Raw genomic sequence first — 4,957 nt, forward strand, 5'->3', positions numbered from 1 at the left:
GGGGGAAAGAGAATAATCAAACTTACATCAAATCAAGGCTGATTCATAATAGGCTGAAGTCAGACATGCTCCTGACCTTCTCTACCAAATCCGACAGCAACCATGCTTTCCACAGTACTCTCAGCTGAGTTTGATCATTCATTGCAAAGATCCTCAGACTCATAGGAATCATCCTTGGGCTGGTGCTGTTGTTTCTCCTTCTCCCTGGAGAAGTAAGACTAGGACAACACCACCCTTTTTGACAGTTGGGGGTCAGGTGTGGGATTCATTACAAGGACTCCAAACTCATTGGAAGCACAGGGGTTTTGTAAGAGAAAGAGCAAAAGGCCCTGGGAAGGGAAACTTGAATTCTTAGATGGTTACTTTAGCTGTTGGTATTATGTGTTAATGATTGAAGAGATATAAGAGATATAATGCTGCCCCTGAGGGGAGAAAAGCTGCTCCTGGAGTCATCTAGAGCAAAAGTCAGGCAGTTTAAGCAAGATGACTGATAGAGGACAGGGATCTACTTGACCCACCCTGCCAGCCATAAGCCCAAGGTCATATGCACATAAATGGAGAGACAGTCCAGGGTGGAGCAGAGAAGACTAAAGTTGAGTGTTTTATAAAGGATTAAAGGTGATGTGTTTATCATACTGCACAATGACTATTTGACCAAATTTTGTAAAATAGACCAACTTGTGTGATGGAAATCAATACGGTTATCCCTATTAATGAAAAGCTGGTAAGCTCATAGGCTGCCTTCAGCCTATACTTGACTGGATATGCTCAAGGTAAATTAAGAATTGCCTAGAAGGAACAGGCTCTGTTTTAAGCCTATAGATGGTATCTAGAGTATGGGGGTTTATGTTAACTTCCCTAATAAACCCTGTAATTTTGACTATTGTCTGAGTTCTGTGTGACCATTGCAATGAATTGTCAAACCCAGCAGAGAAGTAGAAAGTGTCATGGGAGGCATGATTGGTGTCACATTGGCACATTGGGAAAGCAAGGTTGGAGGGTGAAGGTAGTGTTGGACTGATGCTGTTGGTGTCTTTTCCCTACCCCCATTGAAGTAAGAGGAGGACAACAATGCCCACACATCATTTTTCACACCCTTGTAGGTATATACTCTAAAGAAATAAGAGCCATGACATAAATAGACATAGGCACATCCATGTGTATTGGAGCATTATTTACAATACCAAAAAAAAAAAAAAAGATGGAAACAAATTAGGTACTCATCAATAAATGAATGAATAAACAAACTGTGGTACATACATACAATGAAACATTACACAATGATAAAGACTAGTGATGGATCCACAAAACACAGCATGGGTTATTTTGGAAGACTTCATGCATCCTGGGTTAGGCATTGAGCTACTAACTGGAAGCTGGGCGGTTCAAACATACAAGTCACTCCAGGGGAGAAAGATGACATTAACTGCTCCCATAAAGATCTACAGCTGCTATGAGGTAGAATCAACTCAAGGGCAGTAGGTTTGGTTTTTATATTTGAATGCTGAGTGAAATAACTCAATCACAAAAGGACAAAAATTTTTTATTATGTATTTTTCTAGTATTGACAAATGTGGGTAAGTAAAAAAATATATATTGCTACTAGGGTTCCAGTTCATACAAGTTGTTGAGTCGGTTCACACTCATAGGACCTGACAGCAGTTAATTTCGTTATGGATCGGGTCACCAGGAGTTGAGGCTCTACACTCATCAATACCCAATGGCACTACATTTGAAATCTCAAATTCTTACATCATATCCTTCCAGGCATTTATTACTGCTATCCAGCTCCTCATTTTAAACCTTGTCTTTTCCCCATTTTCATGTGTACAAATCTATCATCAATTCTTCCACTTTCATGTTAATGTCTTCAGTGACCCTTGCCCTACTATTCTTTGAGTGAGTCCTCGTGGCAAGATGCATCACTCTAAAACTTGCACTGTCTTATGTCTAGGATGTTAAGTTATCAACCTGGTGTAGCACTGTAGGATATGCACTGGACCACAAGGCCTGTTTGAACCACAAGAGTCATGGTTCAAATTCACCAACTAGTCCTCAGAAACCCTACACAAAGTCGCTATGAGTCAGAACTGACTCAACAGGGCTTAACACCAACAAGTTATTGTATAAAGCCATGCAAATGAACATATAGGTTTCTAACAGATGAGGGAGAGAGTAAAAGAGGGTGACAAGAGGGGAGAAAGAGAAAAGGAGGAAGAGAGAGAGGAAAGACTAAATGGGATATGTGTGGTAGATCTACCCCAACTACCAGAAAACATAATCCAATCAGTATACTGGAATTTGTCCATTCTGCACTGACTGAGGAAATAGGATAAGGATTGTAATGGAAATTGCTAGAAAGGATCCTCTCCACAGACACTTAAATATCAGTATCTATCATACAAATTTCAAATACAAATTTCTTGCATTCCACACTCAAATCACATTTCCTTGAATGTGTCAAAAGTGTATAAAATTCATGTCCAAAACTGATTTAACTCCTTTCTAATGGTCTCATACTTGACCTTCTCCCATATTCCAAATATTTTGTAGATGACAACTTCATTCATTCACCATTTTTTTTAAAATCTTGGATTCCACATTCTGACTCATAGCCAATTAGTCAACAATTCAATCTGCGCCTAGTTGCTGAGTGTAGATTTAAGTGAGGATGGCAAGACTATCTCACTTACTTTGGACATGTTATCTAGAGGGACCAGTTCCTGGAGAAGGATGTCCTGCTTCACAAATAGAAGCTCAGCAAACAAAGAGGAAGACTACCAACGAGCTGGGCTGACACGTGACATGACTGCACTAATGGGCCAAAGATTACGAGGCTGCTGCAGAACTCGCAGCAGTGCATTCTGTTGTCATGGGGTCACTGTGAGTCAGAACTGATGCTGGGAACCTAACAACAATTGCTAGTTCCTGTCTTGGTTCTATATCCACATCTCTCTCTCAAAAACAAATACCATTACTGACTTTAGACACAGAGAGGGAGAGGGGCTGTATGCTGATGACCGGGGGACAGGCTTGTAGTGTATACCCTTTGGTTGATTGATGGTGCATGGAGGGATTGTAACCATAGCAATGAAATGATATACGATAGGATGAATATAAAACTAATGTTCTCTCATGTAAACTATCACATAATTCACAATAAAACATTAAAAACAAACAAACAAACAAATACCATTACTTAACTGAGAGTTCCACCATCTCTCCCCCAGTGTACAAAGAGGAGTTTCTCGCAGGTCATCTTACATTCATCCCTGCCCTTCTCTAATCAGCTATCCAAACAACTTCCTGAGTGGTCTGCATAAAATTTATAATGAACCACTTCATTCTGTTACTTAAAACATTCCTACTATTATAAAGTGAAGATGACCTTATAGTGCTTTCATGATCGGTCTCTCTCTTTAGATTTTGTTTTCACTTATCAATGATCCCCTCTACCACCTAAAAGTTCTGTGCTGTAGCCATTCTTAAAGCAATCTCTCATTCTCAACTCTGAGATAGTTGTACGTGTGCCCTGTAAACCATTTCTCATACTCCAAGTTTCTAAGTTAACATACTCTTTTTTTCAGAGATCAACTCATACAGTTTTTCTGTGCCAAGGAACCTCTCACTAACCCTATGGTCAGGATGAGGAGCCTCTATGATCTGCTCTCATAAAATGTGTATTTGAATGTGCACTTGCTCATGCATTTAATAGAGAGAGATATCCTAGTGAGGAGAGTTAATGAGGGCGTTTAAACTTATATCTGGTTTATGATAATAAAGTTAAAGAAATTTAGCCCTGGTGCTTCACTTTCTATTTTCATTTTTTAAATTTCAATTTCCTTTATGTAACAATCTAGTATTTTTGACACATCTCTTTATTTCTTTCAATCCATGATACAAGGTGCCACTCCATCCTCTCAGCCATACTTAGCAGCAGCACACAGCTACAATTGACAGCCCCATACATGCTGGAAACTTCTCTCTTCAAATGCTCATCTCAGTCTCTCTTCATTCTTCTGCCACCAGGTTTTCTCCAAAGCCAAGGAAACCTCTATGTGTGAGTAGGGAAAACCTGGAGGAGTTGATGATCCCCTGGCAACCCTCAAGGAATAGAGATTGGAAGTCTGTAGACAAATGCCTCCATCTCTCACATTGTTGTTGTTAAGTCGATTCTGACTCATAATGACCCTGTATAAGATTTTCAAGGAGCAACCGGTGGATTTGAATCTCCGACCTTGTGGGAGCAGTCCATTGCTTATCCGACCAAGAGTCACATATTAGAGAGAAAGTTTGAATTGAATATCCTACTCTTCTCAGAAGGTTCTCAGCATAACGTTCTATTCCATTCTTAGAGTGTGCTTAGCATGACTGTATTTCAATTGCTTATAGTATAAATTAACTAATAATTAAATTAACAGTGCATACTTTGCTGGCCTGTCCTTCTTCCTTGTCTGATTTTCCCCAACTTGGTATCTGAGGTCTTTTGGGGGTGAAATTGATTTGCACTCATCTTAAGGAGCTCTGGTAGCATAGTGGGTGCCACATTGGGCTGCTAACCACAGGTCAGCAGTTCAAATCTACCAGTTGCTCAGTGGGAGAAAGATGAGATTTTCTGTTTCCATAAAGATTTACCACCTTGGACCGACTGATTATTATAAGAACAAACAAGTGGCTTATCCAGGAGACATCAAGGCAAGTGGTCAGGTTCCCCTCAGGGCAACCCCCTTCTAAGACTGAGACTCAATGAGAATGCATGCTCTGATTGGTGACCATGTTAATCACTGACAAAGGGAAATGAGGGAAAAGCAGCAATAAAGCTGCAAGTTGAGCCCTACAGTGCTCAATAGACTCCTGTGAACCCAGATGGAGACCTGGTTGACCAGCAGTGTGGCAAGTCCAGGGGACTCTTGGACCCAGAGTCAGTGCCATAGCCACAGAGGACTAGAGTGGAGAG

This window comes from Chrysochloris asiatica, unplaced genomic scaffold (assembly GCF_000296735.1).
Source record: "Chrysochloris asiatica unplaced genomic scaffold, ChrAsi1.0 scaffold00546, whole genome shotgun sequence".
Classification (NCBI taxonomy): Eukaryota; Metazoa; Chordata; class Mammalia; order Afrosoricida; family Chrysochloridae; genus Chrysochloris; species Chrysochloris asiatica.